Source organism: Tachyglossus aculeatus, chromosome 8 (assembly GCF_015852505.1).
Source record: "Tachyglossus aculeatus isolate mTacAcu1 chromosome 8, mTacAcu1.pri, whole genome shotgun sequence".
NCBI lineage: Eukaryota > Metazoa > Chordata > Mammalia > Monotremata > Tachyglossidae > Tachyglossus > Tachyglossus aculeatus.
Genome location: NC_052073.1, coordinates 286,038 through 299,111, shown reverse-complemented (window position 1 = coordinate 299,111; position 13,074 = coordinate 286,038). Strand labels below are relative to the sequence as shown.

Sequence of the window (13,074 nt, the reverse complement as noted above, 5' to 3'; positions counted from 1 at the left end):
AGGGGGGGATATCATTGTCCAAAGGTCACAGATCCAAGTGCATAGACGACACAGAAGGGAAAGGGAGCCGGGGAAAAGAGGGCTTCATCAGGGTAGGTCTCTGGGAGGAGACATGACCTTAATAATGCTTTGCAGGTGGGTAGAGTGGTGGTCTGGCATATATGGAGGGGGAGGGAGTTCCAGGCCAGAGGGAGGATGTGGGAAAGGGGTCAGAGCACAGCGAGTAACCTGGCATTAGAGGAGCCGAAGTGTGTGGCCTGGGTTGTAGTAGAGGTAAGGTGGGAGGGGGAAAGCTGATTGAGTACTTTAAAGCCTATGGTAAGGAGTTTCTGTTTCATGTGGAGGTGGATGGGTAACCACTGGAGGTTCTTAAGGAGTGGGGAACCATGGACTGAATGGTTTTTTTAGAAAAATGATCCATGCAGCAGCATGAAGTGTGGACTGGAGTGAGGAGAGACAGGAGACTGGGAGGTCAGCGAGGAGGCAGATGCAGTAGGTCTTCCCAGATTAAGCCCCCTTTTCCTCAGCTCCCCCTCCCCTCCACATCACCTCGACTTGCTCCCTTTAGTCTCCCCACCACCCCACAGCACTTATGCATATATATATATATATATATATATAGATGTCTATAATTCTATTTATTTATACTGAAGCCTGTTTTCTTGTTTTGATGTCTGTCTTCCCCCTTCTTGACTGTAAGCTCGGTGTGGAAAGGGACTGTCTCTATTGATGAATTGTACTTTCCAAGCGTTTAGTACAGTGCTCTGTACACAGTAAGAGCTCAATAAATATGATTGAATGAATGAATGAATAGTCAAGGTAGGATAGGATAACTTCTTGGATCAGCATGGTAGCAGTTTGGATGGAGAGGAGAGGGCAGATTTTAATGATGTTTTGAAGGTAGAACTGACAGGATTTGGTGACAGATTGAATATGAGGGTTGAATGAAAGAGAGGAGTCAGGGACAATGTCAAGTTTATGGGCTTGTTAGAGAGGTTAGTGGTATTGCCTACAGTGATAAGAAAAACATGGGAGAACAGGATTTGGGCGGGAAGATAAGGAGTTCTGTTTTGCAATTGTCAAGTTTGAGATGTTGGCAGGATGTCTAAGTAGAGCTGTCCGGAAGGCAGGAGGAACTATGAGACTGCGGAGAATGACAGAGGTCAGTGCTGGAGATGTAGATTTGGGAATCATCTGCATAAAGATGGGAGTTGAAACCATGGGAGCGAATGAGTTCTACAGAGTGGATGTAGATGGAGAATAGAAGGGGACCCAGAATTGAGCCTTGAGGGACCCCCACTGTCACAGGGCAGGAGACAGAAGAAGGGCCTGCAAAAGAGACTGAGAAGGAGCAGTCAGAGAGATAGGAGGAGAACCAAGAGAGGGCAGTGCCAGTGAAACTATGGTTGGATAAAGTTTCAAGGAAAAAGGGGGTGGTCTAAAGTGTCAAAGGTAGTTGAGAGGTCTAGGAATATTAGGATGAAGTAGAGGCTTCCCGATTTGGCGAAAAGGTCATTGTTTACCTTAGAGATGATGGTAACTGGAGGGAACTGTGGGGTCAAGGGAGGGGATTTTTTTTAGCATAGGGGCTATGAAAGCATGTTTGAAAGAAGTGGGGAAGAAGCTGTTGGAAAATGAACAGTTGAAGAAGGCAATAAAGGAGGATTAGGGTTCGGGAAGGAATGACTATTTTAATAAGGTTTGAAGGGATGGGGTCAGAAGCACAGGTGGAGTGGGTAGATTTAGCGAGGAGGTGAGCAATCTCTTCTTGACATACTGCAGGGAATATAGGGAGTGTTGAAGAAGGTGGTGTGGGAGAGGGATTGGAGAGGAACAAGGGAGATTTTAGAGAGAGCATGCCTGATGGTTTCAATTTTGTTGATGAAATATGTGGCCAGGTCACTAGGGGAAAGAGATGATGGGGATGTGGCGGCAGGAAGGGCAGGTGGTTTGAGGAGATGATGAGGGCAATAGGTATGAGAGTGAATTAGGAAGAAGTATTGTTGTCAGGCAGAGTAGAGGACTGAACTGAAGTAGATAAAAATGAATTTAAGGTGGATAAGGTCAGACAGATGTTTGGATTTCTGCCAACAAAACACCAAAACCTGAGTACAGGAGCTGAGGAAGCAAGCTTATTGTGGAGGTGACCCAGGGTTGCAGGTTAGTGGTACGAGGTTGATGGAGGGACAGGGGAACAAGGGAGTTGATTTCTATGGAGAGGGTGGTGTTGAGGGCATCGATTTGTGCATCAAGAGAAAGAAGTTTGGGTATGGAGACCTAATGGGGCAGAGAGACATAATGTGCCAAGCAACATTTTAGACAGATGAATGAGGCAGCAGCGGGAGATTGAATTGAATGTGAGAGGTAAAAGATAATGAGGAGCCGAGGATCATCCCAAGGTTGTGGGCTTCTGGGGCAGAGGGCAGAAGTGTTATTGGCAGAGGATGATTGAGATTAGAAGGGAAGATGAGAAATACTTTTTAAATGTGTTGAGCTTGAGGTGTTGGTGGTCCATGCAAATGGAGGTGTCCTGAAGGCAAGAGAAGATGTAGTAGTAATAGTAGTAGTAATATCTATTAATAATAGTAGTAATAATAATAATAATAATAATAATAATAATAATAATAATGTTGGTATTTGTTAAGCATTTACTATGTGCAAAGCACTGTTCTAAGTGCTGAGGAGGATACTGGATACTCAGGTTGTCCCACGTGGGGCAACAGTCTTCATCCCCATTTTGCAGATGAGGAAACTGAGGCACCGAGAAGTGAAGTGACTTGCTTAAAGTCACACAGCTGACAAGTGGTGGAGCCGGCATTAGAACCCACAACCTCTGACTCCTAAGCCCAGGCTCTTTCCATTAAACCATACTGCTTCTCTGCTTAGAGAAGCAGCGTGGCTCAGTGAAAAGAGCCCGAGCTTGGGAGTCAGAGGTCATGGGTTCAAATTCCGGCTCTGCCACATGTCTGCTGTGTGACCTTGGGCAAGTCACTTAACTTCTGAGCCTGTTACCTCATTTGTAAAATGGGGATTAAGATTGTGAACCCCACGTGGGACAACCTGGTCACCTTGTATCCCCCCAGCGCTTAGAACAGTGCTTTGCACATAGTAAGCACTTAACAATGCCATTATTATTATTATTATTATTGTTATTATTATTATTATTCTCTATCCCACATTATCTATCTATCCCAGGTTATCCCACATGGGGCTCACAGTCTTTATCCCCATTTTACAGATGAGGTAACTGAGGCACAGGAAGTTAAGTGACTTGCCCAAGGCCACACAGCAGACAAGTGGCAGAGTCAGGATTAGAACCCACGACCTCTGACTCTGAAGCCCGGGCTCTTTCCAGTAAGCCACACTGATTCTCTATTAAGTGCTTACTGTGTGAGAGTGCTGTATGAAGAACTCTGAAGAACTAAGAACATGTGCAGAACTTCTCATCTTCCCACCTAAACCCTGTCCTCCCCCTGTTTTTCCCATCACTGAAGAAAAGAACACCATTCTCCCTGTCTCACAAACTCATAACCTTGGCATTATCCTCGATTCATCTTGCTTGTTCATTTCACATATTTAATCTGTCACCAAAACCTGTCAGTTCTACTTTCACAGTGTTGCTAAAATCTGTTGTTTCCCCTCTATCCAAACTCCTAGTACTCTGATCCAAGCACTTATGCTACCTTGACCTCTGCATTGGCCTCCTCACTGACCTTGCCTCTCCATTCCAGTCCATACTTCACTCCACTGCCTGGATCATTTTTCTAAAAACTGTTCAGTTCATGTCTTTCCTCTCCTCAAGAACCTCCAGTGGTTGCCCATCCTCCTCTGAGTCAAAAAGAAACTCCTTACCATCTGCTTTAAAGCTTTCAATCAACTTTCCACCCCTTACCATACATACCTCATGGATTTCTTACTATAACCCAGCCCACATGGTTCACTCCACCAATGCCAACCTACTCAATGTATCTCAATCTCGTCTATTTTGCCATTAATCCCTTGCCCATGTCCTCCCTCTGGTTTTGAACTCATTCTCCCCACCTTGAAAGCCTTATTAAAATCACTTCTACTCCAAGAGGCCTTCCTTAACTAAACCCTCATTTCCCCTACTCCCTCTTCTTCTGTGCTGCCTACACACTTGAATCTGTACCCTTTAAGCACTTGCTGTTCACCTCACTCTAAGCCCCATGACACTTTATGTTCATATTCATAATTTATTTTGTCGGTCTCCCCCTCTAGACTGTTAACTTCTTGTGGGCAGGGATCGTGACTACCAACACTGTTGTATTGTACTTTCTCAAGCTCTCAATATAGTGCTTTGCACGCACCGTAAGTGCTCAACAAATCTATTGATTGGTTGATTGCAGGGAATAAGACCTGTACCTTGCCCCTTTGTCTTGGACCTGTAAGGCAAGGGAGAGGGTGGGACTAGAGATGTAGACCTGGGAGCCGTGTTGGCCTCAAGGTGGGAGCTGAAGGCAATGCCAGCCGATGGGTCCATGCTTCCAGTGAGGGAGTGTGGTGTGGCAAGAACAGGGAGAAGTCTGAGGACTGAGTGGGCAGGGGAGGGGCAGGGAGAGCTGGTTGTACACCGGGGCTTTGCTCTGGGGTCCTGGGTCTGGAGGAGAGAGGGAGAGGGAGACATTTCTGAAGAAGAATTGGTGGGATTTGGAGATGAATTAGGTGGGGGGATGGGAAGGAGTGTTGTGAATTAGACACAAGTTTGGGGTCTCTTACTGAGGAATGAAAAGGAGACTAGCATTGAGAGCAGGCAGGGGGAAACTTGCATGCTCAGTCAGTCCCTGATGAATCTGAGGTGGTGATAAGATATCCAGTTAGAAAAATCCTCCTGACCAGAAAGCAAAAGCAACTGAGATTGCAATACTACTACAGCTGCTGCTGCTGATGCTGCTGCCACTACTATTACTGCTACTATTTGCTACAACAACAATAACTACTACTACTACTACTACTACTGTTACTACTACTAATTAGTAGAAGAGAAGCAGGAGAAGCAGTGTGGCTCAGTGGAAAGAGCCTGGGCTTTGGAGTCAGAGGTCATGGGTTCAAATTCCAGCTCCACCACTTGTCAGCTGGGTGACTTTGAGCAAGTCACTTCTCTTCTCTGGGCCTCAGTGCCCTCACTGTAAAATGGGGATTATGATTGTGAGCCCCACGTGGGACAACCTGATCACCTTGTAACCTCCCCAGTGCTTAGAACAATGCTTTGCACATAGTAAGTGCTTAATAAATGCTATCATTATTATTATTATTATTAATTAAGTGCTCCCTACGTGGCAAGTACTGTACCAAGTGCTGGGGTAAATACAATCAGATCAGTCACAGTCTCTGCTCCACATAGGGCACCCAGTCTAAGTAAGTTGTTGGCCGAGAAGGTGTTGAATTCCCATTTTTTGGATGATAAAACTGAAGCATAGAGAAATTAATTGACTTGCCCAGGATTACACATGGTGGAGCCCAGATTAGAAAGCCAGCCCTCTTGCTCCCAGGCCCAGTCACTTTCCACTCAGCTGAGGCATCCAACTGCCACTTTCCTATAAGACAGACAAGGGAAAGCAGAGAAATCGAAAATGGATCAAGAAAACCAGCTTGCCTCTGGGGGGCAGAAGGCCAGATGGTGTTCCAGCCAGAGCTGCATAAGGCTCCAGACCCAACTGTAGCTCTTCCCGTGTCGGCTGCTGCCCAGACACCTAGGCCTCCTTTCAGGCAGCCCCTCCAGCTTCCCGCACGGCCTTCCCTGGGCCTGCAACCCTGGTCACCAATGAGGCATGCTGAGTGCTGGGCAGCTGCCTGGGATCACACACCCCGAGGGACTGGGCCAGTCAGCTCAGCTTGCCAGCACTGAGGCAGCGCCCCCGCCAGCCATCCGCTCCACGTGGGCTGTGTGCAGAGAATGGACGCCAGCAGCAACAAGAGAGCAGAAGAAATGTCCTATGGATTTGGGGCTACTGAAGCTCAGGTCGTGAAGCCCAGCTCTGGGTGACCAGGGGGCCACCTTGGCAGCAGAAGACCAGTCTGACCCCGGTGTTCAGAAACGCTTCTCTGGGAGAGTAGGGGCATTGGAGGAAATCATCAAGGCAACAAGAAGAATCCAAAAGAACACTGAGCATTGGGAGCAGCAAATGGGACAGCCCCTCATAGAAGGGATGGGCCACTGGCACTTTCCCTTCAGCCAGAGCTCAGTCTCACACCTCTCCCTGAATCCATGCATGGACCTTTGTAGCTCTTTCTGCAGACATGCATGGGAGTCAGAAGGGTCTGTGTTCTAATCCCAGCTCTGCCATTTGCTTGCTGTGTGACCTGGGGCAAGAAATTTAACTTCTCTGTGCTTTAGTTACCTCATCTGTAAAATGGGGATTAAGACTGTGAGCCCCATGAGGGACAGGGACTTTGTCCAACCTAACAATCTTGTTTCTATCCCAGCACTTAGTACAGCACCTGGCACAAGAGGCCTTCCCGGACTAAGCCCCACTTTTTGTCATCTTCCGCTCCCTTCCATGTTGCCCTGATTCTCTCCCTTTACTCTTCCCCACCTCTCCCCACCCCATAGCACTTATGTATATGTCTTTAATTTTATTTATTGATATTGATGTCTGTTTACTTGTATTGATGTTTGTCTCCCCCTTCTAGACTGTGAGCTTGTTGTAGGCAGGGATTGTGTCTCTTTATTGCTGTATTGTACTTTCCCAAGTGCTTAGTGCAGTGCTCTGTGCACAGTAAGCGCTCAGTAAATATGACTGATTGAATGAATGAATGAGTAGTAAGCGCTTGACAAAATATCATAAAAAATGGGGCAATTCAGCTCTCCCCACAGTCACGCATTGGTCATGGCAATTCTCTTCACAGCCGTCCACTGTCCCTGTGGCCTTGGATAAACTTTCCCCATCAGATGCAGCCCCACTTGCAGCTCTCAGGCCCCTTGCCAGCACATGCACTCCTGCACCTGTCAGCTGGATCTGCTGGCCAAGGCCGGTATGATCTCTCCTTCTCTTCAATGCTTGAGGTGAATGGTGCTGCTCAGAGCAGTTGCCTGAGGGCACAACCAGGTGTGGAGTGGTGGGGCAGAGTCACCCTCTGTGGGCCTCATAGGGAGAAGCTGGTGGTTAGGCCACTTGCCCCCCAAACTGTGCACCAGCTCTAATGGTGAACTTGATTCTTGCCTTGGTTGTGAGCCCCAGGTCCCAAACAAAGAAAGATTCTTGGCTTCTGTCACCCTCCGGATCCTGGCCGGCAGCCAACCAGAAAGCAGTAAAGGACGCTGGGTCATGTGCAGGAGGAGGAGGAGAGGTCATCTGGCTACCATCCGTGCTGCGCCTCCCTTCCTCCCTCCCTCCCTCCCCCTGCAGCCCACCCAGGCCTGCACAATCAAACAGCAGCAGATTGGAATGTCTCCTCTCCTCTCCTCTCCCCATGCAGCTTCCAGTAGCTGTTCTGCCCCTTCTTCTGCCCACCCCTCCACACCTAGCCCAGGGCCTGCTGGTCCCATCTCTATGCTATTACTAGTGGACATGTCCCGAGCCCCCTCGGTCTGCTCCAGTTGGAGGGGGGTAACTTGTCCCAGAACTGCTAAGAATCGAGGGTAAGGCTCCATTCTCTTGTCAGCTAAATGATCTAGAATGACTACTTGGCACGATTTTATTCTTATTAAATAACAACAACTGTCGGCCAACTTTCCTTCCACAAAGTATCTCCATCTGTCTTCGAACTTGGCCCAGAAACGGAGTTTACTTTAGCAAATTGTGAGCAAAGATGATACAAATTTTAATTTGTTACATTCTTATAAACCTTTCTGACACTTATTAACAAACAATTAGTAACTGTGTGCTCAATATTCACTTTCTGATTAACTGTTACAGACTCTCCTGGTTGAAATACAGAGCACAAACCTGACTGTTCTGCTTTAGAAAACCAGCCTGTTACTTTCCTCCTCCCAGGGGACACCAACTCCCCGCAGGACAAACACAAAAACACAAAGCAAATAAAGAAGCAGAGAAACCATCCCAACCAGCATTTTTGAGGCTGCGGTAGCCTCCAAAACCCAAAGACTCAGATTGGCTGATCGACCAACAACAGTTCCTTTCATGGCCTCCCACACTTGAGTCATTTTTGCCTTTCCTCTTCCTTCTCCCCTTTCTCCTCCTCCAAGCAGGGAAGCTTATTGACTTCTTCTATCTTGGAGAAATTGTTTGTAAACATCAAATTGGAACTGGTAAAGTTGGTTACTCCACAACCATGGGCCCAGGCAGGGCTATTTCAATTAAACATTTTAGGCTTAAAGATATTAGCCTCTGAAAAAATACCACACTTTTCAAAGAAAGATTCCCATGAAAGGCTCCCATCTTCCTGTATGTTCTTGTTTTTTGGACTTGGCTATGCATGTCTTGCACATTTCAGAAGAATCAGGAGATATTCTAGCATAAGAAAATGCCAATTGTGTGCCTTTGACCAAGGAATGACATGTGATTTGGGGCCATTGACTGAGAAGTGGCAAAACATGTGATATTTGCCCCACGATCAGCTCAAAAAAATCAATCAATCAATGATATTTATTCAACGCTTATTGAACGCAGAGCACTTCGGAGAATACAATAGAAATTTTGTTTTTGTATGAAATTTGTTAAGTGCTTACTATTAATTAATTAATAATGGCATTTATTAAGTGCTTACTATGTGCAAAGCACCGCTCTAAGCACTGGGGAGGTTACAAGGTAATCAACTTGTCCAACGGGGGGCTCACAGTTTTAATCCCCATTTTACAGATGAGGGAACTGAAGCACAGAGAAGTGAAGTGACTTGCCTAAAGTCACACAACTGACAATTGGCAAAGCAGGGATTTGAACCCATGACCTCTGACTCCAAAGCCCGTGCTCTTTCCACTGAGCTATGCTGCTTCTCTACTATGTGCCAGGCACTGTATTAAGAGCTGGCATAGATACAAGCTAATAAGGTTGGACACAGTACCTGTTCCACAAGGGGCTCACAGTCTTAATCCCCATTTTACAGATGAGGTAACTGAATCACAGAGAAGTTAGGTGACTTGCCCAAGGTCACACAGCAGACAAGAGGCAGAGGTGGGATCCCAAACCCATGCTCTAGCCTGTGCACTAAGGCATGCTGCTTCTTAAGTTGTTAGACTTGATCCTTGCCCTCAAGGAACTTCCAGTCTATGGGGGGGGAGACAGACATCAAAATAAATTCCAGATAGGGGAAATGGCAGAGGGTAAGGATCTGGACATTAGTGCGGTGGGGTTGGGGTGAGTAAGACTATGAGGAAGGAACTCCCTTCTCCAGGTGGGTCTGAGCGGTGCTGTGTTTTCACAGCAGAGCCCTGGAAGGATGAAGGATTGGTTCCTAATGGTGCTTTGGAAGTAATTCACCAGCCCATGGGGAGGGATCCTCACTTGGGCGTGATGCTGTGGATGTGCAGGGTTCTCCCCGAGCCAGGGAGGGGCAGGGGAGAAAGAAGACATTTTCTCTCTCCCCAGCGTGAGCCCACAGAGGCTGTCCCTCAGGGGCCTTCCCTGGTGTCCCACTCCTCAACTGCAAGGGAAGACAGGGTAAACAGACAGAAGCCCCACACAGAGGTCTGGAGAGCGGAAGGGCAGAGAGGGGAGAAGGAAAGGGGAGAAAGTAGAGTCATTATGCTTAAGAATTATTTTTATTATGGGCCAGTTAATATTGCGAATGCATGACAGATGATCTTGGACCTCTCAGACATTCTTCTAAAGTGATACAATACAATTCTTTGCTCATTTACTAGGTAGCATGTGATTAGGGGCTGGAATGCAAGTTCACCTGGGAACTGTAGCTGAGTGCAATTTTTAGGTCTGTCACGGGCACAGCTGCATTGGAAGAAATTACTGCTAGAATTATGAGTTTATTCTGTTAACCTCTTCCCACTGGATAATAGCGGCTGAGCTCAGCAGCCACCCCTTTCATGGCCAGGTCCCTTCTTGCATCTCACATGTGGGGTCTCCTTGTAAATTTTTTTCCCAGACATGGGGTCGAATGATCCACCCAAAACCTGAGTCTGGCAGTTTGATGGTGGAGCCTGAGGGTCACAGGACCAGGGTTCTAATCCAGGCTCTGCCAGTAGTCTGCTGTGTGACCTTGGGCAAGTCACTTAACTTCTCTGTGCCTCCATTACCTCATCTGTAAACTGGGGATTAAATCCTACTTTCTCCTATTTAGACTATGAGCCTCAGGTGGGATAAGGACTGTGTCCAACCTGCTTATCTTGTACCTACCCCAGCAGTTAGTACAGTGCTTGGCACATAGTAAGTGCTTAACAAGTACCATTAAAAAATAAATAAACCATCACATGGTTCCTCCAAACCTTCTGCTGTCCATTGTAGACAGGGTTCTGGGCTGGACAGGCCAAGGGGCTGAGCTCAGGGGCTGGTAGTTTGATACTCTGACCTTGTCAGGTCTCCCAGTTCTTCTCTTTTCTCTGCCAGTACCTGCTCCTTCCCCTTACAATATCCTTCACAGATCCTTCCAGTTCCCCTTCCTAAAACTGTCCCATTTCCTGACAATGTATCCTGGGTGTCTGGTGTCTAGTAATACTGTGAGCCCGTTGTTGGGTAGAGATTGTCCCTATTTGTTGCCGAATTGTACTTTCTAAGCACTTAGTACAGTGCTCTGCACACAGTAAGTACTCAATAAATACAATTGAATGAATGAATGAATTTCTTACAAAGGGATAGAAGGTGATTAAAGGACTTTACAGCATGGCTAGGTGGAGTGAACCCTGGGCTGAGTGTCAGGATTAGTCAAGATTTTCAGTTATTGCTGTGAAATATTTTAAAAACCCAGACAGAGTGTGTCTTCCATTGAGATTTATTCGTTCAATCATTCGAATTTATTGAGTGCTTACTGTGTGCCGAGCAATGTACTAAGCATTGGGAGAATACAATATAACAATGAGTAGACAACTTTCCTGCCCACAATGAGCTTACAGTCTAGGGCTTCTTTTCTATCTGGCTTTTCCTGGCTCCATCCAGGCCCTTTCCCCCTGTTTTGCTGAACACTGTAATGGGTGCTTCCTATCAAACCCTGTTCTAGGTGTCTCCTATCTGAATAGTGTTTAACACTATTCTGGGTGCCTCTTGTCTGCACAATGCCATCTTGCGTGCTTGAAATGCTTCTACCCGTCTCTCTGAGGCAGAGACAGGAGGCCCAGACAGGGGGCTCTGACCTCAAACCCCTCAGGCTGCTCCCCTGGCCTGGGCCAGCCTGCTCCCACCAGTGTGGTTGGACTACTGGCCCCTGCAGCTGCCTCATCCAAGTGGCAATCCCGGGTCTCCTCACCTTACTGCTTAGTACAGGGGCTTAGTACAATAAGCTCTGCACACAGTAAAGGCTCAGTAAGTACCACTGATCGATCGATTGATTGATTGACCAATCTCTCGGACACAGTTCCAGGGTCTGGGAAAATTGCCGCCACCGATAGGGCAGGCAGCTGAAGAGGGTAGGGAATGTCCCGCCCCACCTCCTTAAGATAGCAGTGTGCTCTCTCTGGGTCAGGGTGGATTCCTAGCCAGAAAGCTCATGACCCCTCTTGGCATGAAATACGGTCACAGTGGGGAGGGTCAATCGGTTGCTCAGAAAGGCACTCTAATAATAATAAAAATTCTTCTTATTGTATTTGTTAAGCACTTATGTGTCTAATACTGTTCTAAGCATCGGCATAGATACAAATTAATCAGGTTGGACACAATCCCCATGGGGCTCACAGTCTAATTTTTTATTTTTTAAATCATCATAATGTATGAATATATGATTAATTAATAACAACTAATAGAATTAATAATTCTACTAGGGAGCCATGAGCCTCAGTCTGGCAGATCCCTCTAGACTGTAAGATCCTTTTTTAAGTGCTTATCATGTACCAAACACTGTTCTAAGAGCTGGGGTAGATGCACGTTAATTAGGTCGGACACAGTCCCTGTCCTGCACGGGGATGACAGTTCAAGTAGGAAGGAGAACAGGTATTCAATCCCTATTTTATAAGTTGAAGAAACTGAGGCACAGAGAAGTTAAGTGATTTGACCAAAGTCACGCAGCAAGCAATTAGCAGAGTCAGGATTAGATCCCAGGTCTTCCTACTCCCAAGACCCTTGTTCTTTCCACTAGGCCATGCTGCTTTTCCCTGTAGGCAGGCAATGTGTCTACCAGCTCTGTTATATTGTACTCTCTCAAGCATTTAGTACAATGCTCTGCTCACAGTAGTTGCTCAATAAATACAATTGATTGATTAATATACAAAGAACTGCTTTAGGGAACGGTCAAATGGAGAATGTAAAATGGGTACTGGTGCAAGCTGAAGATTTTCCCCAGCGTTGCCCGTTTTCATCATCTTAACCCGGGTCCAGTGTACCCAGGTCTGTCCTTCCATCCATCCATCGATTGATCCAACCATCCATCCATCCCTGAGTGTTTCCCATATTCCAGACCTTGCCTAAGGTTTCCCCAGACCCTGGGGTTGGGTTCCTAGGCAGGAACAAGAGATCAAGCCTCCTCCCCTCAAATATTTCAATTCCCTCCATTATCCCTGCTCCCCTGCCCCACTTCTTCCTTGGAATTGACTGAGCTCTAGTTGATAATAATGATGGTATTTGTTAAGTGCTTACCATATGTGAAGCACTGTTCTAAGCACTGGGGGGGATACAAGGTGATCAGGTTGTCCCACGAGGGGGATGACAGTTGATGACACTGAATAAATGTTCCACCCTATTGTCTGATCATAGCCCTTGTAGGTTGTAATACAGGCAAGTTCCGGAAGCAGAGGGGACTGTAGTTCAAATGGTAAACTTCACCCCCTCTAGGGATGCTGGTGCCCGGAGTCATAGCATTTTAAACCCTCCCGCCATGGTCTGGCCAGACTATCCCATCCAAACCATCCATATGTAAAGAAACTTAACTATCTGTCACTCTTTCTTTCTCTCTCACTCCCTCCTTCTCTCTGTTTCTCTCTCACTCAAACCACATTTTCAATCTGTCACCAAATCCTGTCAGCTCTACGTTCACTTCTCTAAAATCCACACTTTCCTC

At 46.7% G+C, this 13,074-nt stretch overlaps 2 protein-coding genes across 2 annotated transcripts in view; one reads left to right on the top strand and one right to left on the bottom strand.

Annotated features, from left to right (window-relative positions):
* The window catches only part of FAM227B (family with sequence similarity 227 member B), a 154,868-nt gene that overhangs the window by 42,561 nt on the left and 99,233 nt on the right, over nucleotides 1–13,074 (bottom strand). The window lies entirely within an intron of this gene.
* Nucleotides 1–13,074, top strand: part of FGF7 (fibroblast growth factor 7) — a 74,158-nt gene that overhangs the window by 8,379 nt on the left and 52,705 nt on the right. The gene's annotated exons all lie outside the window — the stretch shown is intronic.